The sequence below is a fragment of the Cyanistes caeruleus genome, chromosome 2 (genome assembly GCF_971803275.1).
Source record: "Cyanistes caeruleus chromosome 2, bCyaCae1.hap1.1, whole genome shotgun sequence".
Classification (NCBI taxonomy): domain Eukaryota; kingdom Metazoa; phylum Chordata; class Aves; order Passeriformes; family Paridae; genus Cyanistes; species Cyanistes caeruleus.
The window spans coordinates 101,786,963-101,807,684 of NC_141702.1; the positions used below are offsets into that span (position 1 = coordinate 101,786,963).

Genomic DNA, 20,722 nt, shown 5'->3' on the forward strand with positions numbered 1-20,722 from the left:
AGAGACACACTCTCACAGGCACACACACACGCACAAATCACGCCAGCCTCATTTCCCGGGTAATGTGTCACCAGCCGTGTAAGTCAAGTATTCAAGGGTCAGACACGGCCGATAAATCATGCCGAGAGGGGATTGTATCCTCCTCACGGTACCGTCGTCACCGAGCTTTGCTGAACAACTCCTCGGGCTGTGCCCTGGTGCCGGCCCCGAGGCGAAGGGTCAGAACCGATCCGAAATGAAGAGGCACTCCGGTTCCTCCCCCGCACCCGAAGCACGCCCGGCCTTGGCCCATTTAAGCCGGGCCACAAAGAGCTCTGACCCTTGTGGGGCCGGGACAGAAGTCCCAGCTCCGCCGGACCCCCGAGCCCGTGCCTGAACGTAGCCACAGAAAGCAAGAAGAGGCAGGGTGGGATGAGGAATGGAGCCGCTCCGTCTCCCTGAAAACATCCCAGTACAATTCTAAAATGCATGAGCTCCCACGCTGGCCTGTGTCGCTAGAGCGCTCCACACTTCCACGGACGAGCCCAAGACCTGGCCCTAAGCCTTGTCATTGTCCTTTGACACCACATAAACAAAATATGTAGTTGCAGATGAAAAAGAATTCGAGGGAATTACAGCCTTGTGTTTTACAAGCAATCCATTTGAGTTTTTCTATTATCACCATTATTTTAACGACAGTAAAAGTATGTCGGAATTCCTCTTTTTCAGCACATTCATACAGATATCCGTACATGGGCACTGGTGTATGGACATGTTCATGCACACACGCATGTTTATATGTAAAACCAGTCCATTGCAAATACCTGTCTGCATAAGCGACTAGACCGTGCGAGGGTATCAATGGCTTTAAAAGACCTTTTTGGCAAAAGTGCCTAGATCACAGTCATGTTTAATTCCTGGCCGGATCCTGTCTGGATCTTAACAGAGATGCCGAGGACAGCGACTGTAAGATGACTTGATGAAACAGCGTGAGCTTAGTCTACAAACATGGGCTGTTGGTGAGGAGAAAAGGGGTTAGACTGCAGCTGATACAACAGCCACTTCTTTTGGCTACAACCCTTCAGCAGGGCTCGGGAGCGAGTATTTTTACCAGTGGTGTAACAGGGAGGATGTGGAGCTTGGTTCTCTCCCGGGCTTGGCACTGTACAGCTTTCCTTTTTACTGCAGTTCTTCAGTTCTCTAGAACTTAATACATCCAGTACCGTTCCCTTCACAGCATTGTATTTCCAAGGACAAATCTTAATGTGGATCGTCTGGCCCAAGTGGCCCCTTCCCCATCCCCGGTGAGTCCCCTCCCGCCCGCACCCACCAGTGTCTGTGACCGCAGCAGTGGCGGGTTAGCCGGCGGTGGGTGATGAGGGGGAGCCCTCTACTTTATCATCAAGCCTTTAGGAAATGTTCTCCGGGGTGGAGTGGAGATGGGAAAGGTCCTGATGCCCTCCCCGGAGCTGTGGATTGCTCCGACCCCCGCCGTCCCTCGCCCCCACAACCCACCCGGGGCGGAGCGGGCGTGGGGGCGGCCCCGGCCGGATCGGGCTCCTCTCTCCGGCTACAGTAGACGTGTTTATTTGTGTGCGCACCCCTCCCCATAAATCCCACCACTATAATCATTATCTACATGGAAACTTTTGCCCCCTGCAGCCCCCAGGACCACCCCCCCACCCCAGCCCTAGTTAGCGGTGATGATTTTAAAAGCATGCGATGATCTAAGCCCTAATACTAATATTATGCATCATTTGGACAGGATAACCATGCCACCTTGTCAAACGCTGCCTCTTTACACAAGCCATTTGCTGCATCGCAGAGTCATAACTGCGGTGATGGATGTGCCGGGGACCCCCCCGGCGCCCCCCGGCGCGGGCAGGAATGCGGGCGGGAGGAGCCCCCGCGCCCGCGGCCGGCCCGCACCCCGCCGGCGACAATTTATGGTCTGTATATATTTGCTGGCTCCAGATATCGGCAACGTAATGGATGGTTATATTTTATGAATCCGAGGCTCGGATCTAGGGACTCGGGAGTCCCTTCCATGTATGGTGCACTCCCGTCTCGCCCTTAATCCGCCCGGCAGGCAATAAACTTCCCCGCTAAATGCGCCGGGAGATAACAGACAACTATAACAGACAACTTTTATCGATTACAAGAAAACGCTCAAAACTAAATAAAGGGTTTTTATGAGGATCCCCGAGAAGACCCTTTCCCCCGCAACCATTAAGCGCAATCTCGGCGTTTTACTGTGTGTAAACCGCGAACTTTTTTAGCCATAAAGGTTGGAGCGGGCGGGAGGCAGATGGAAAGCGCGATGCTCGCCGAGAGGAGCGGGACTCGGAGATGCCGTCGGGCCGTCAACACGGAGGGTGCCCGCTGCCCCTCCGGGCTCCCCCTCGGTCCCTCTCCTCCCTTGATGAAGGCATCGGTGCGGGAACCTCTCCCAAACCTGAGGACAGGGAGCGCTGGGGCGGAGCACGGGAGATGCTGAGCCGGAGAAGAGTGAAAGGCACCTCCCAGCGGTGTTTGGAGCGGGACCCGTGGGAGTTATCGCCCCCATGAGTGCCCCGAGGGGAGCATGCGGGGGAACCCACCCGCATTTTGAAGTGCATGATCGTGGAAGGTTGCTCCACCTTCCCCCTCTTCCCACAGGCGGGGGTGGGGGAGGTGCGGGAAAACAGGCAAATTTATGTGTTTTATTGTATTCCGACCGTCTCCTTTATAGCCTTAGAGGTGTAAGGGGCGTTGAAGTCTCCGCCTGGGAGAGGGACGATATTGGGGCGGGCGGGGAGGGGGAGGTCCGGCATCAGGCAGCCGGGCTCTGCCCAGGGACAGGGTAAAGACCTCCCCGTGGTGGCTCCGCTCTCCTCCGGGTCTGCACCTCCCGCCCCCGCCGGAGGCACGGGCCGCTTAGGGGAAAACAGATTAATTCTTCCATAAGACACTGCAGCAGCACACGGGACGGGCGGGGGCTGCCAAAGGCATCACGAAAATATAAACCCCACCCTCGGCCCTGACTTTGAAACAGCAGTGATCGCATATTTTTTTTATTTTTTTTTTTATTTTTATTTTATTTTATTTTTAATTTTTGGCTGCGGTCCTCAGTCTTTTGAGCCCAATCCTCTAATAAATTGCCTAAAATGTCCCGTGGCTCCATGACGGCTGGTATTTCTGTCCGTAGGCAGTCGGCTCGGAAGTCACAAACGTAATTTTCTCCTCCGACCTCATTGCCAGCCTTCAGCAGCAAGAGGCAAACGGTGCTGAGGTTTTTTTCCCTTGTTGTTGTTCTGTTTGCCGCACTTGGAAAGGTGACTGTGAAATCACTCAGTGTCTGCGAGTTGTATCGCATTTTACTGGAAAGCCATAAACCTGTCTCGTTCCCTGATGTTTCACGATTTACTTACGAGCATAAAGGAAATGCTTGAGCGCTGTTCCCTCTGCAGTTTTCCTTCGGCGCGGGGAAGCCAAGGGAAGATGCTAATATTGCCATCTCATTTTATAAATTATCCCGTCTACCCAAACAGGGCTGTATACAAACCAAGGTGCCGTGGGGTTCATTTTCTGACATGCAGTCCGTGATCTCAGGGATCACACCCGCCGGCCCAGCGAATTATTTAGCCTTCCCTTTATTGCTGTTAAAACGTCGGCTTTCGTTTAAACAAACAAAGCGATCCAGAGCGCTTTATCAGCTCGGCAGGAGTCCCGTGAGCAGGATGTGCCGTGAGTGCCCGCGTCACCCAGCAGCCCCTGTGCACTGCCACTGCTCACGCCGAACAGCATTGTCCCCTCACTAGTGACCTGCACAGGGACCCCTGCCCTCCCTCCAGCCCACCGTGTGCTTATGCTTTATCTCTAGTACATGTGCTTCTCTATGCACACACATATACTATTATGCTGGCCCTTGTTTTCAATTAGCTATTTGAAAATATTTTTTTTTTTTTAAGATGCAGCTTCATGAGGAATATTTAGTCCATTAGCTAAATTAGCTGGCGAGAACCAAACCCAAACAGAAAAGACATGGGCATCAGTATGCACAGAACTGGAAAATATTTGGAAGGTTGCTGTATACACTTCCAGTCATAAATTAATAGTCGGTTTATTCTTCAATCAAGAAAAAGCCATTAAAGTTTGTTCAGCTCTGGTCTGTGGGAAAATAATTTCTTTGATTGAGCTCCCCCTAAAGACCCCCAGAAGTTTTCTCTTCTCTGTCATGATCAGTCTGCTCTTTCCTGTCTTCCAGACGGAGGGAAGAGTAGGACCTCTGGAGAAAAGCAGATTTTCAGCATCTTGAATTTCACTTTGCATCTGCCTACCTGCTCATTTGATTTCTCTTTGCATTGAGGACCCTTCTAAATCTGCCTAGAGAAAACTGTGGAATAATGAGAGTTGTGTATCATCTTTTATCAGCTTTTTCTTCCTTGCTGGTGGCCAATACTGCAGCTCTGAAAGAAACAGACATTTGAAGGCGGGGGGCCGAGGAGTGGGAAAGCACAGCATGGAAAGAAATTCAAGTTGAGGAATGAGAGGAATGGATAAAAAAAGGCAGGGCTGATGACTTTTTCATTGCATAGATTTCCTACAGGAGCAGTGGTTACCGATCCTGGGTCCGCTTATTTATTTAGTGTGTTTCTGAAATGCATGAGCTCCTAAGCCAGCCTGTGTCACTGGAGCACTCCACACTTCCTTGGGTGAGCCCCAGGCCTGGCCCACAGCCTTGTCATTAGAAAGGAGCCATTCTCCAGCCCTTGCACCCTCTGGCAGCACTGCTGGGTCACTATGCACCATTTAGTGACTCGCTCCCCACCCACTCTGGGGTCACACTGAACCCCAGTGACCAGCAGGCTGCTGCCGGGAGGTTGGGAATTTGATATCAAAGGGCCATTTGCCTTGAAGGTAACCAGACTTTCCCTCTTCCCACTCAAATTTTCAAGGTGCTATTTTAGGGTTTGCCTTGGCTGTTGTTGGTGCAGATGCAGACCAGAAGATCCTGGCAGTGCATGGATCCCAGCGTGGTGGCTGTCCCTCCTCATGAACAGTGGGTTAAATGCGAGCAGAGCGGTCTCCATGCCAGGGGCTGCTGAAGCCTTGACACTGTCTAGTTCTCCTTTGGTCAGTGCCCTTTCAAACTAAACCCTCACTGTCCCTCCTGGGACAAATTTCAGTACAGCCCCTTCTCTTTTTAGTCCAGTATTGGTGGTGGTCGATAGCACAGTGTGGATGACTGGGAACTGACCGAGCCTGCAGTAAAACCTCACAAAGATCCCACTGTTCAAACTGGGCACCTCAACACCCATCCTAAGAAATACCAAAGACCCTTTCCTTCCCTTTGTAAAGGTTGAGGCAAACCTCCTGTAGAGGTCTGCACTTTGTGTGGACCTCTGCCCTTGTGGAGAGACTCACCCAAGCCAGCAACCCGGGAGCTGGCAGTGATGGAAGCCCATGTCAAGATCCGTCCTGTGAAGGGACAGTAATTAAAATTAGGGGTTTTCTACTGGGGAAGTCTCATTCCTGGGCCTAAGCTCCACTGATCTGGTGCATTATGAACAAGGTTTACTTTGGCTTAAATTTGTCCCCATTTTTTTTTGCCAGTTCTACTCTCTCTATAACCATGAGACAGAAAAAGAATCAGGGCGAAAGGAAGAAGCGATAGCACTAAGCCTGCTGGTAGGAAAAAAAAGACTGGGTTTGTTTAATCAATTTCTGACCTTTCAAAAAGAAATTATAACATGATAAAATATTTTAAAGGCAGCTTACACAAATCCCAGCAGGTAAGATTCCTTGAATGACATTGTTTAAAAAGGGTGGTGTGGAATAGTAATCAGAAAAATGAGTCAAATGAAAGCCTAGGCTGCTCCTTGTAGGAAAGAAATGCTAAGTGGGTATTTTTCATCCATAGCTGTCTTTTTTTAAAGTTGACTAAAATATTCTTAAAATGTTCCTGTGTACCAACAGTGGGCCTTGCACACATTTTCTTGAGCAATTATTTAATCTTCTGTTGCATTGGAATGTTGAATTATTTTCAGCTTTGGCTTTTCTAAGCTCATCTCTAGTGTAGTGAAAGCTTTTGCCTTGGTGCTAACTAGCTGTGTGCAAGAAGTGAGTCAGAGGTGTTTGGTGCCCAAAGTCACTGTCTTGGATTCAGCTAGGGTGGAGTTAATGCCTTCAAATGTGAATTGGAGACCATCTCTGACAGGAGGCTGAACTGCTCTCCTCAAAACAGCCTCGCTAAAAGGCAGGACGTACCTTCTGTAAATGACCTTTTCTGGGAACAGGTTTTTTTTTTTCTTTCAGATTTGTTTTTTTCTTTTGAAGAGTGAGATTCATCTGAAATGACTAAGAGGATATTGAAGAAGGTTCATCTGGGGCAATAACCCTATCCTTGTAATCCTCAATGAGACAGTGTTACCTGAGAGAGGTAGTGATGATGAAGTGATACATACTTACTTTTTATTATGAATCTCTTGATTGATTTAATTTTTCTCTTGCTCCCTGGGGACAATATATGAAAGTGCACAGGCATCCCATTCTTGACTGAGGTAAAACATTCTCATCCAGGGCAGAGTGTGGAGTTCCTGAGAGACAATTCCTTGTAACTGCCCTTTGCTGACTGACAGATTCAGTTTGTTCTTACTCAGGCATGTGAAACGAATCCGGCTCTCAGCTGCTGTATTTGGTTTTTGTTTCCAGTGTGGATTCATTTGCTTGGCACTGTTTTTTCAAAACTTTGACTTTTGGATTGCACTGTCAACATTGTTGTGTGAGAGCTGAGCGTGTTTTGCTCGTGGAGGTGCCTGACTGCAGGAGCACAACACAGACCTGTGCAGCACATGGAGCACATTACAGTGAGAAGCCACCTGTTGAAATAGCAGCAATCATGCCATTTTTTACATATGCACAGCAAAAAAAAAAAATGTGGAGAGATGGGCTGTTTGAGATATTTCCAAAGCCAGAGGTTGTTGAAATATTGATGGAAGTACACACTCCTTCACTCCTATGCTTCTGAAATACAAAATATCCATTAAAAGTGACAGACTTGAAGCCAAGGCAAACAATTTCGTAAGCTAAACTTGAACACTTTTACTTGCAAGTACTGATCTTGTGATGACAGATTCATTTTTCCAGCTCTGGCAAATTTGTTCCTACTGTAGCCTTGCTGGAAATTACCCTGCAAGTGTTTATAATCCTGTCCTACTGTGAAGGACTCCTTGTGGGATGTGTAATTCAGATGAAGGGAGGATCTCGTGGCTATGGGCAAGGTGGGTCTATGTAAGTATCATAAAATGGTTTGGGTTGGAAGGGCTCTTAAAGAGAGAGGTTCCCTAGCTCCAACCTTCCTGCCATGAATAGGGACACTTCCCACTAGACCAGGTTGCCCAAAGTCTCATCAAACCTGGCCTTGAACACTTCTAGAAGAAGGACATCCACAATTTCTCAACAAGAAGTTTTGGATTTTGCCTTTTGCACTGGAAAGCCCTGCTAGTCTTAAATCATGCTACACATATAACTGTATTTTGACTCACTTTTAAACTAAAATAAAAATATCCAGACAGTGCTTTGCACAGCAGTTTAACAACTGTTAAATATATAAATAGACATCACATACTAAAATACTGTGTTGATATGAGCCATATAAACAGAAGAGAGCAGAAATACAGTAGTCTTTTTAACCCAATCTAATTTTGAGTCTAGACAAGCTTTACTCAGCACCAGAGTCTTACTCAGTGCTGCTTTCTAGTACTCGAGGTATGTACATCACAGTCCTGCTTCTCAACATTATTAATTTTCCTAGTGGGCTGCTGCCTCTAAGAAAAATGGCAAAAAAGTTTCTAAGACTGCTGCTGGAGTCAGGGAATGTTTAGCCTGTGGAACCAGGGGTCCTTGGTACCAGCAAGAGGCTTGTAGTGCTTTTAGCATTATTAATATTATGTTTCTGATCACAGCTGCTGAGGGAAGGAAGGAAACAGTAAAAAGCTAGAGTAGAAGGTAAAAAAGAGGTGGTGGAAAGGTATTTTCCCTTTTATCTGCATTTTTCTGTGCAAAAGAAGTAGTATTTCTGCCAAGGCATTTACTTATTCTTTGCTATGAAAATCACTTTGTGTCCTAGTTTCAGCAATGTTAATACATTTTTCTTCAATAAGTGATTATCTTTTATGACCAGTTTCGACTTATATGGAGGTGCAGGAATATGCCATAAAACTCTACACCATAAGCTGTGTACAGGACAGATCAACTACTCTAAAGTGATTACATTAATGAGAGAAGAGCCAATCCTTCTTACGATTTCATGTTATAGGAGGTGAGCTCAGTGCTGCTGAGGAAGACATTAAATCATGTTTGTGTAGAAGGTAGAGAGGTCCACTATGTGACTACTGTTTCAAGAAAATATGATGCAGATACAGACCTAGATCCAAGTATGGGAATTGGCTGGTGGGCCCCTCAGGCTTTCTGGTAACTCACATGCTATGGAGGAAGAAGAAACAGCTGCTGCAGCTATCACTGGAAAAGATGACAGTGAAGGGAACTAAGCCTCTCAAGGGGTCCAGGTAGCTGTGAAGGAGCCATGAAGCCTCAGGCTGGTGCTGTCATGGAAAGCTGTGGCACCACCAAATGTGGCAACAAGCCAAGCTCCTGATCTAACACGCACTGGAGCAGAGGAGAGGAAAACTGGGAGCAAGAGGGTATGCACAGTGTGTCTCAGACACATGGAGGCACACATACCCACACACAGACACATGCTTGTGCCCTCCTCGTGCCTGGCATTCCATGGCCAGGGCATGAGATAGCAGCATTTATGTTCAGGCTGGTTGTGACAAACCTGTATTGATACAATAAATAAATGTGACTGAGGTTTACAGTTCAAACAAGCTCTGAGGAGCCACCACAAATCAGCTTGTCACGTTGCCACCAGCTTTGCAATCAATCTCCCATAAAGGGCTTAGGCTCTGACTCCTTTCTCCAGTTTGCTTATTTTTGTGGGAAAACTGGCAGCAAACGAGTCACTAAAAGATGACTGGACTCAGACCTTTCTGTTTTTAAATGAGCAAAGCACTCTTAGAGTTTAACAGTAGAGCCCACTTGGAAAAAAAAAAGGGATCAGGAGAAAAGCAAACAAAAGCCATCCACCTCTGTGCTAATGGCTTGGGTCTGGCCCTGGCAGTCAGAAAGGCTTGACAGAAATTGCTGCTGAAGCAGGGGAAGCTGTGGGCAGCTGGAGCTGGAGCAGTTGTGCCATACTCTAACAAATGAATCCCTGGTTTGTACCCTTTGAAAGGTGTGCAGATAATCCCCGTCACACAGTTAAAATCAACTTTTGGGTTCCCTCACTGTTCCCTCCTTCCTGTCCAGCTTCAGCCTTCTGTCCTGCTTTCCACTGAGAACATGGAGAGCAGCTTCCCTCACCCCTTTCAACAGGCTCAGCTCAGAAATGAAGCATCTATCCTGGGCAAAGCAGGTCCACGTGGCTCTGGGAGGGTGCGGGCTCAGGTCACGGCAGCAGTGACCTCAACCTTCTGGCTGGGGAGATGTGAGACAACATCCTGCCCTCTCACCCCATGGGCAGAGAGAGCCTGGGGGTGCTGAGCTGTGACCTCTGCCTGGTCCTGCTGGCTGCCTTGGCTGGTTTGCCTTTCCCAGAATGCTGGAGACAGAAGGGCTTCCTTCCTCTGGCATTGGATAGGCAAGAGGGCTCTGTGCCTTCAGTAGGACAACCAGGGATTCCCCCTTGAGTACCTATGGCATTTTTGAGATTTCTGCCCTAAATGCCTTGGAGCAGGGACTCTTTTTTTGGGTATGGGGATACATGGCCCAGCTGAATGGGACCCTGCTTTTGTGGTCAATGTGAACACATCCAGAACACAAGGAGAGCTCAGAAACAGAGCACTGGATCACGCAGGAACAACACAGCCTCTCTTGCTTTTACCTTTCCTGGTATTCTGAACTGGGCTAATGGTTTCCATGTTTTTTCCACAATGACTCCCAAATGTTTTTTCCTGATCAGCATGCTGAATGGCTGTTTCATTTAGCACATAATCATTAGCTTCCCTCCTTGCTACCAGACATATTATTTTGCCTTTGCCTTCACTGAAAGGCATTTGCCATCTGCTGATTTGTTCAAGAATATCAGTGTTGTAATATTACTTTTAATAATAACAATAATTGTGCACTCAGCTCCCTCCTGGTGCTTTTCATCAGATCTCATAGTGCTCAAAAATTGCTCTCAATGCTGTTACAAAACTCACTGTCACCAGCTTTATCCCCCAGTGCTACAGTCCGAGTTCAGCTATCTAGCTTCAGGCTGTTTACCAGATGCCCCTGGCAATTTTTGTGTGAAACGTTTCTATTCCAAGTCAGTATCTTTGATTTTGTAAAGAAGTTTTCTATCTAGTTCCAGTCTATTCCTGTACTGTTAAAGGAACTCCCCACCTGAAAAGTAACTCTTTAGTCCTGCACTTTGTCAGCTTTTTTGCATGGCCAAAATCTCTGCTGCATCGCGCCCTCCCATGTATATGCCAAGGCACTGAATATCCAAATCACTTATATTTAGATTCATATATACTACAAATGTCTCAAAGGGAATCTAACTGCATCTCAGCAGGTAGTTTTCATGCTGATAAAGTCAGAAATGAGGGTCAATGGTACTGATGGTCCCTTTCAAATTTGGCTAAGATGGATTTCCGCTCTTTCTTTCCCATGCAATAATGTCCCTTAAGATCTCGGCAAGCTCCACTGAGATGAGCTCTTAATGGTTTAGAAAGGAGGCTCTCCTGTTGCCTATTAAATATTTTTTTGCATCTTTCCTTCCCAGAAATTGCCTAAAAAAAAAAAAAAAAGAAAAAGTAAAGGTATGAAAGTAATTGCTCCTGAGGGATTTTTTGGTTGTCAACTCATTTGTACCATTTGAGTCATTGCAGTTTTTAAATTGCTTGCCTTAGCCTGGAGAGCCCAAATTAGGAGAGGTACTACTGTGTGTATGCAGAACAAAGCAAAAAGTGAAGAGAATGAGAGAAGTGATACAAAGGGATTTTCCAGCTCTGTCAATAAAATTACCACAATAATAACTTCCTTCAACATGTTTGTTGCTAATGGACCTGCATACAGAACTACTTACAGCATAATATTTTCACAGATTAGAGTTCCTTTTTCTGTTTGCAGGATATCTGTGTATGAGACCAGATGCCTGCAATTTTCTTACTTAGAAGTGATTCTTCAGCCAGCTGTGAGCTCACAGCTTGTGGGGCACAAACACAGGGTTCACTTGTCTCCCATGGAATAGCTGCCGTCCCCTCCCTTGCCTTTCGTACCTCTGGGAAGGCTTGAACCATCTGAGCCTGACTAAAGCTACACTTCAGTGCTACCACTCAAGTACAGGAATGAGAAAGGACTCAGAGAGATAGACACACATTTCTGTGCACAGCCAAGGGCCCTTCAAATGGAACTAACAGGAACCAGGGTGAAGGTCAGCAAAAGGGGAAGCCTTTCCAAGGGTTTAGCGGATGCTAGAAGATAACAAAACTCAAGGGGAGACAACAAATTTGTGTCAGAAATTCACACAGAGACACCAATGATGTGAACACATCAGGCATAGGAAGTCTGAGAAGTCATTAGAGGCAGGAGAGTGGGGGAAGGGTTGTTCAACAGCTCACCCTGCTTTTATACACCTCTCCCTGGCAGCCTGCCGCAGTCCCTCTGGAAAACATGACTCTGTGTCAGGGTTTCAGTCCTCTTAAGAGAGCTCTAAGAAAATTTTTGAGTGTGAATGTTATGGGATGAATGGTGCTTCAGCTGCTCATTCACAGGCATACAAACAAAAATTACCCCTTTCCCTCCTGTTACTGTCAGCAAAGTGGTGCTTCCACCAAGAGTGGAATGGAGAAGAAGCCGTAGAAAGGAAATGTCACTGAGCATAAGAACTTCACTGGGGCAAGTGATCACAGGACACTTTTCTAACTGTTTACCTAATGCTCACAGCTTAATTTCACTATTGCAGAAATAAAAATAACAGATACTTCCCACAAGAACTGGAAAAGCCTCTGTTATTTGCCATGTTATGAGCTCATTAAAACAGAAACCCCTTCACCCTCCCCATAAGAAAATGAAAGTGCAACAGCTTACTGTGATTATCAAGGAAAATAGGACTGTGAAATTGTCCCAAGATGGAGGCAGGCTCATTCTGCTCATCCTTTCCTTTCCTTTTCTTTTGGTTTTGTTTTATTTTTTTTACTGGCAGGTACTCCTGGAGAGGCATTACAGCTGAAGATCAGGGGTTTGTTGCTTGTTATTGCAGATGGTACTGAGGTGAAGATGAATGCCAGACACATTAGGCTTAACAACATAGGTTTTTAGCAACTTGAACATGTTGATGAAAACAGGAAAGCTAATAAATCAGCCACCAAGGCCCAGACTGTAAAAGGCTGTCTCTTTTTTTTTAATTTTTTATAAATGTGTGGAGCTTCTGGGACACAAACAAATATTGTAGACACATTTTTGTTGTTTAAACAGAGTCACATTTGCAATCTGTTTGGACATTGGACTGACTGTAAACACTTCTTGGTGTAAATCCAGGCCAAGAATCAAAGCCAACAGAACAGATTAACCCAGGCTGGTGCTGAGAAACAGGCACTTCACCTTCCCTGGTTGACCTGGCTTGTACATGAAAAAGACATCTCTCTTTCACCTCTCTGGCCATCATTTTTTAAAGCCTGAAATTAGGGCAGGGTATTAAACAGGGCCTTCACTGTGCCAGTGCAATGGAATATATCATTACATTTTGTGGTGTATTGTGAATTAGCTCTGGGTTCAAACAGGACTGCAACCTTCAGTAGGTTACATGAAGACTCAGGAAACAGATCTGAGTATAGAGATCCTTCCCAGCCCCAGTATGCACAAATCAACCCACCCACCAGCATTAATATCGCTCTCTCTGTGTCTTAAGATGTATATGTATGCATCTTTGCCAAACACACTTTTTTTTTCCTATGGCTTTTTCTGAACATAAAAACAAGGGAAGAGTGGAGAGGTTGAACCAAGTCCTGCCTAAATCTATGTGGACCTGGCTGGGATTGTGTGTGAGAGCTACTTATGAAAAGATAGTTTTTCTTCCTAAGAAAATATGAGGGGGAACTTGAACCATGTCTTCCCGTCTTCACTGCTTCTGCTTCCAAGTTGCTTCTTGCTCCATTACAGTGGTTCTCCATTAAGCTGAATGATGTTTTCCTGAACTGTCACTTAAGGAGGCATTTTTGGAGAAACTCAATAGCTATTTTAATTTCTGGAGCTCTGTGTAATGGCTGTTTAATTTACTAAAACATGGCTTTGCAGAATGCTGACTCAGAAATACTTATATACCTGATTTAAAAAGTAGAATGGCCAGAACAGGGAAAGGAGAGGTGAAAAGTAAAGCTTTTTTTCTCTACTACTTGGAAGTCTTCCCCTCCTCCCCCAATATCTTGCATGTCTGTCCTACTTGATTCCATAAAAATATCCAATTTTCCAGTAGTTTCAGATGTTTTTGAAAGGATTTGTATATCTGATGACCCTGATATAATCATGGGGACAATGAATGCCAGTAGGATAGTGAATTCCAGGCACTTCTAAGATTAAGTCAAACCATTATCTTTTTGTGTCTGAGGAAGATCTACAGGGTCTAAACAGTGCAGGTAATCCTTAGTTTCAGTTAATCCCTGATTTCATCTAAGAGTGAGGTCTTCTGGTTTCAGAAGTCCTCTTCTTTCTCCATGGAAACAGAAGGGCTTGGCATGAGCCACATGTGTATGAAACTCCTGCTGAGAGCTCCTAGCCCTGACAGCACTCCACACAGGCACACAGCAGCCAAGACAGCCTCAAGGTGTTTTGTGTGAAGTGCTCATTTAGCTAACAGGTTGCCACCTGTGTCTTTGCTTACCAGAGGACCCTGCTACCCTTCTCTCAGTATGTCACTCATTTATAGATCCAAGCCCTTAGTCTTTAAAAGTACAATTTTGTAAAAAAAAAAGATGGTTGGAGATGATCTATTTAAGCACCTGGAGGCTGGTAATACCTCTGGGTACTTTGAATGAGATTTGTTGCTGCAGATAGATATATTTAGGGTATTTATAAATACCGTGGCTCATTTGTCTTGGGTGAAATTGATATTGGGAAATGGGTCTGTTAACATTCCAGATCTATTGGCATGCAGTCCAGGCCTGGGCTAGGATGGGGGAAAATGAATTAATTTTTCCTATTGATTTTTCCCATTTGTTTTGTTCTTGACTTGAAGATTGTAAATTGTTATAGACAGATAACGCAGAGAAGATTTCTGCCTCATGCACACAGCCCACTCACAAATGCAAAACAACCTATAAAGACAAATCACTAAGAGAAATTACTTGCTCTGCCCTAAGACCCTGAATTCTCTGAGAAAATTCTTACTAGTGCTATAGTAATCATTGCCTTTGAGGTGCAAAGCCCCACATAATTTTTTTGTGGTGTCTTAGAGCAGTGTTTATTCCATAGCAACTTATTGTAATGTGCTGTCCCACCTGAGTCACATCACTGGGAAGTCTCAAGGCTTTACACATGCAAAAAGCTACAGGAGCACACATGTATAAATTGGATAGATGGGCACAAACCATATCCTGTTTTCCAGAGAATTAAGTGAACACTGTAGTCAAATTATGATAGTCAAAGGCAGTTCAAATTTGGGACTTAAACTACTTGACAGTCTTCCTTTAATCTGGACCCCATGGAGTTTTCAACAAGGACTATTATTCTGGTTTTCAGAGGTCAAATAAATCAGCTTTAAGCGCATGAAAACGTAAACACACTGATACCTGCAGAACTTTTGTGGGTTTATGGAATATTCTGGCAACAGGAATACAAAGGACTACCATAAATCCTACTGTGCACAAGCACTTAATTCCTGGGATGTGGTGTGTATGAGTTCCTTTACCACACAATGCAAGTTCTCTTATTAGGAAATATTAAATCCAGTAGAAATATAAAACCCAGTAGGAGCATGATTTTATGGAAGAGCTTTTCCTGCTAGTTGGTTCTGAGGAAGTTGTTGCATTTCAGGAGGGGGTTGAAGACCAATCCAGAGACAACTTCAGGAGACTGTGCTGGATGGTGCCATTTTGACACTACATGAACAAAACATATAGTTACAGATGAAAAATAACTCAAGCCTGTCTTTCACAAGCAATCCCTTTGAGCTTTTCTATTATCATTATTTTAATGACAGTAAAAGTACATCTGAAATCTCTTCCAGCACATTCATACAGATACCCGTACGTGCGTGTTGGAGTGTGCACATGTACGTACATACACGCATATCTGTCTCTGTGTAGAAGCAGTCCATTGCAAATACAAGTCATTCTATGAATGATGAGTCTGTGCAAGGGTGTAAATGTGTTTTAAAGACCTAAAGCACCTAAATTATAGGCTCCCATTTTTTGAGAACTGGCTGCAATGAGGTGTCCACAGAGATGCCTTTTGAAGCCACCATAAGAGGACTTCATGAAGCAGCATGAGCTTAATTTACAGGTGAGGGAAGAGATATGGGGTTGGACTGAAGCTGAAACAACAGCTCCTTATCACAACTACAGCCCTTGAGAATGGCTCAGGAGTGGGTGTTTTTTACCAGTGAGGTGCAGGGAAGATAGAGAGCTTGCTTCTGACTGGGGCTTGGTTCCATGCAGCTCTGGGGTGGCACTGCTTAGTTTATTGTTGGCAAAGGTGAGAAGAGGATTGGTACCCTTGTACGTTTTGTGGAGGACTTTGGTTCTATGAAAAGGATTTTGTCTCATGGTGGGACTTGATGCACTTAGAGAGGCACAAAGTGCTGCATGAATATGAATATATATAGAACACAAGCAGACTTCTTGAGGTGTATCAGGCCCTCTGGGCTGCTACCAAGGTTTGACACAAGGCTGAGAGCAGACAGCACCTGTGCCCAGGGGTGTTGGGCTGGAGGCAGCTGCAGCCAGGTTTGCACTGTGGTGGCACTGCCTCCATTGCCATGCTGGTTCAGCAAGCTCCCAGGAGCATGGAGAGAACAGGGAGGACACATTGCTGGGGAATGGAAGTGTCCTGGGCATCTCTCACTCCGCACTTTGGGGTGGCTGCAGCAGGCTGCACACTCCTCCAGTGGGGTGCAGGCAGCTTCAGGCTGGTGTCTCTCCAAGCCCCTTGACTCTTAAAGTTACTTCCAGTGACATCAAACAGAGAGGCTGGTGAGCACTAATGCTAGCTGGGACCAAATCCCACAGTGTGACCCAAAATCCTAAAGGAGAGGGAAACCAGAAAGAAGCCAGTATGTGTGTGTGTGTGTGTGTGTGTGTGTGTGTGTGTGTGTGTGTGTGTATAAATGAACATCTTTATTTCTGACTTGATTTTCTCATTTGTATGTCCTCTGAAGATATAAACAAGATTTCAATTCAGTTAGCAGCGATATTTTGGTAAAACATCCCCAGAAATCAAGAGAGGCTGATGTTGTTTTAAATGGTTCTTGTCTCCATTTATACCAAGCAAGCTGGGCCTGGGGTTTGTCTAAAACAGAGCAGAGAGACCACCGAGTAGTCTCATCAGCAGAGCACTAATTGTGGCCATTTATTATAGTCACTTATCTGATAGTAGCTTCTTTATCTGTGATAGTTTTACAGGAATAAAATCCACCAGGCATTCGCACTGGTATATAAACATGTTACCTTGTGGCGGAGTGTCTGTTACTTACTGTCAACACTTGCCAGCAAAAAAATGCCTATCTCGGGCTTCTATGAAGTAATGATGAGTTTAATATGCTCCAGTGAAAGCCACAGAATAAACAAGGCATCACAAATGTTTGCCTTGTCTGGCCTGTTAAACAAATAAAGGTGACTAAGAAGTACAAACAGCACCAGGTCGGGCCTTATCGGGGTGCTGGTGGCAGCGCCGCTAATGCAGCTCCCCTGAGCAGCCAGAGCTGCCTGTGGGCTCCTTATTGCAGGAAATATTGGGAAAGCCCTTTACCAGAGACCTTTATTCCTTGAGTCTGGCCAAAATGCTGTAGCATGAAGATGTGATTCTGTGGCCGTTTCAAAGCCAGTTCTGGGAGCGCAGGGTGCAGGGGGAGGACCCAGCACACAGAGCCAGCTCTGCCAGGCTAGTCTGGTCCTGGCCATCAAGGCCAAGCAGGGTTTTCATGTGTGATTGCCCCACCGAGCCCATCCTCTCCCTGCAAGCACAGCAGATCCATGGGGAAGGGCAAGGCAGTGAGAGGGAGGAAGGAGCACCTGGGCACTTCTGGGCCTTTCAGATCAAGGGAGGAAAATCACACCAACAATGCTCTCAAGCAAGAAAAAATTAAAAATTGGTATTGTTTAATTGCTGTATTTGGATCAGCCAGAACAAACTCATTTTGCACATGACCACAATCAGTGTGATTGACAAAATTTGATAGAGTGACAGACAAAGACTGAAGATGGACACCTCATCTGTGAGAAGAGACTTTGAATCATACCTTTGATTAAGGAGGCACTTCAGACCGGCTGTCAATACATAAGCTAACACTTGCTTGACTGCAGTGTTGATCTTATAACAGGTGATGGAAATACATCCCATTTATCATAATGAAATATCAGGTACAAGTGGAATTAGCTACCTAAAACTTGTGTTTAATGTCAAACTGTGCATGAAATCAGAAAGGGGAAATTCAGTTATAGGTTGAATATTTTGTAGGGGATCTTAATTTAGTGATCAATCACAGCCCATGAGAGTGGAACCACACAGAGCATCTACCTTACACAGAAATTGCAGAAACTCTTTTAGTTGGCAAAGGTGTTTGGCAAGCATTGACACCATTCCTCAGCCTCACCAAATGAGTGAAAGCTGATGTTCAGCTTTGCGGAGCCAGCTCACCATGTTCTCCATGAAAAATACCGTGTGTAAAGTGTATTTGCTTGTGGCAAATGTGAATTTTTCATGCAGAACTGCCCTTCCTGTAACTCAGGCCATCAGGATGGGAGCTTCCTGCTTTGGTTTAGCTGGAAAATATGAGGCAATTGCAGCTTCATCATGTCTTGCAGTCAACAATGGACTGACTTGAAAGCTTTCTTGTCTACTTCCAGCACGCTTATTTCCAGTGTTGCAAACTAACAGCTGGCCTGTTGGGTGACCGTGTGGCTTTCATTTGCAGCTAGAAGATCGTTTAATCTGGAAACTGTTTTGAAAGGATAATTCCATTTTGAGTTGCTTTGGCACTGTAAACAAAATGAGCAAGGACCAGACAAAATGCACTGGCAGTTCAGTCCACCTGTTGGCTAAATCCCTCTGAAAATAGCTGGATGTGTGACGGAAGCGGGTGAGCGCTCACAGCCGGGGTGTGATGGCAAGGCTGTGTCAGCAGGAGGGATGGCACGGGTTGGGAGGGTTAGCCCTGCTTCATACTGATTACATGTCCACACAGAATGAATGGTCATTTTGTGACCATGCTGGTGGCCGGAGACTCATTCTGCCGCGGTATTTGCCACCTAGATGATCTACCAGCCAGGTGTCTCAGTGGTACATGAGCATGTATTTTATTTTGCAGCTGAGTTGAGCCAGGGGTACATACCCTGTTAGGTACCTGAGATCCCAAGCATGGCATTTTCTCACACAGCTAGAGGGCAGCGAGGCCAGGGTGGGCACACACTGCTGTAATTCCTCCTCCTGTGCAGGGACACACGCGAGTTCCAGATCTGTGTGTTGTGTGGCATTGTCACCACCGAGCAGAGATCCCTGCTCAAAGCTGGCAAGCATTGAGAAAATGAAGGATCAGATATCCAGCTGCAGTTGAGGGACCTGAGTACCACTGGAAAAAGTGGCCCAGTGTTTCTAGCCAGTAGCTCAGTAAATCCAGCTCCTGATATGAAAATCAACCTAATCTCTTTGCACAGGCAATCAAAACGCAGTGGTTAAAATTAATTACCTGTGCTTTTGATGGTGCGTGAACCAGAGGAGAGCTGGCTGCTTTTCCCAGGGCTGTATAGTTTCTATGCTGCCAGCAGAGTAGAAAATACAAAAACAAGGTATTATTTTTGTCAGTAAATGAAACATATCTGACTCAAATTTCCTGCAGAAGACAGCAGATCCATTGATTAAAAGTGTGCTGTTTTTATAGTCACTTCTCTGAGCACAACCACATTTAAAAAAGCCACAAACTTGAATGGCAATATGATTTTACATTTAAAAAAGAGATTTAGCATGTTACAGTATATTTTCTCTGGGCTGCAGGGGAACTGTTTCTTGCTTAGCTGTGAGTTCATAAATTATCAGGTTGGGTTCATGCACTATCAGGTTTCAGGACAGAGCTGTTTTACAAATAATGCTACGTGGTGGTTCTCTTTCGCTGGGAAATCTTCAAGTATGAGAGACTGATACTACAGGGAAACAATACAGAGGGGTGGGCAGCTGATTCTGATAGAGTTAAAAATCTGTTACCACTTCGGCGGCTGTTGCTTAATCTCCTGTTTTCAGAGTTGATAACACGACCATAAAGTTCACTCCTGGCTGAAGGCTGGCACAAGAGTTTCTCCATCCAGAAGTGAATTCCAGATATGAACATTAGCACTACTATTAATAAAACCTCCTCCTTTCCAATGACAAAAGCGAAATAAATGTAAAATTTGATTTGTGATAAGAGCTGCTGGGGTCCAGCCAATACCCGGCTTTGTAAAAACAACTTTGCAAAGACAGAAAGATAAAATATTAGTAGTGAAGCTACAGAAATATGCCTCCTCCACTGCAACTTTTACAACTGGTTAATAAGGGGTTTTGACACAAACCCAGGGACTGCCTTTAGCTCTTTGCTGGTCTGTGATCAGAAGTGCCACTGCAAGGAGAGGCAAAGATCTCTCTCACCTGAAGTCCTTTGTCATCAATGGAATTTGCACAAGGACCCACACCTACCTGCAAGGGCAGGTAACTCAAAGCTGTCATAGCTATGGCAACCACCTGGGCTGAGATGGTTTGAAGGGAATATGGCTTTTTCCTGCAGAACAGACCATTATCAGGACCAGAAGAACTGAAATTCCTTTGCTGGGGAGCCCTGGAAGAATGAGATAGAAGCTTCATTTTTTAGGTCCAGGAAGCTGTTTTCTCTGCTGATTAAGTAGGAGACTGCATTTAGAAGTTTTGATTTCTAACCCCATCTTTCTAACAAAATGGTTTTAATAAGTATTTTTGTACTCTGTATTTCAGGTCCTAAAAAAAAAAAAAAAAAAAAAAAAAGTGTTGTGACTTCTGTTAAGAAATTTGTGAATCTCAGAGAGGAAAAAAATCTGCCTAAGTACAATGTAAACAGCTCAATCTGAAGAGATCTGAGACCTGGGTAAGAGATTACAAGCAGTGTCTGTCCCAGTACTCCCTCACTCTTAAAATCTGTCACTGCTGCTGTGAGAGTGCTACAGGGATTTCACAGTTATAGCAGACACTGTTAGCAATGAACTGTTTGAAAATGCTTAATGAAGACTAAGTAAAGCTGTCACAAGGTCTTAGTGTGGCAGAGGAGGGATTGCTGATAAGATTAGTACTGTGGTTTAATTACTTTTATTTTCCTTTCAGAGATTTTACTGAAGTATAACGAAGTTAATAATTGTGCAATTTCATTTTCTAACAACAGCATCTCCTAAGTTACTCTTTGAAGTGTTGCAGTAGAACCTCTCCTTGGGCAGGTAGCTGTCCATACCTATCCTCACCCAATATTCTTGCTCCCTTTCTCTCCCTGTTGAGAGCCAGAACTTACAAA

The 20,722-nt window shown here is 45.1% G+C and overlaps 1 long non-coding RNA gene across 1 annotated transcript; it reads right to left on the reverse strand.

Moving 5' to 3' along the window:
• Positions 1-6,458: 6,458 nt before the first annotated feature.
• Positions 6,459-11,180, reverse strand: LOC147655053 (uncharacterized). The gene is made up of 3 exons (XR_015283749.1): positions 11,093-11,180; positions 8,387-8,481; positions 6,459-6,984 (listed from the first exon to the last, which is right to left on the reverse strand). It is a non-coding gene; the product is annotated as an uncharacterized LOC147655053 (long non-coding RNA).
• Between the last annotated feature and the right edge of the window lie 9,542 nt (positions 11,181-20,722).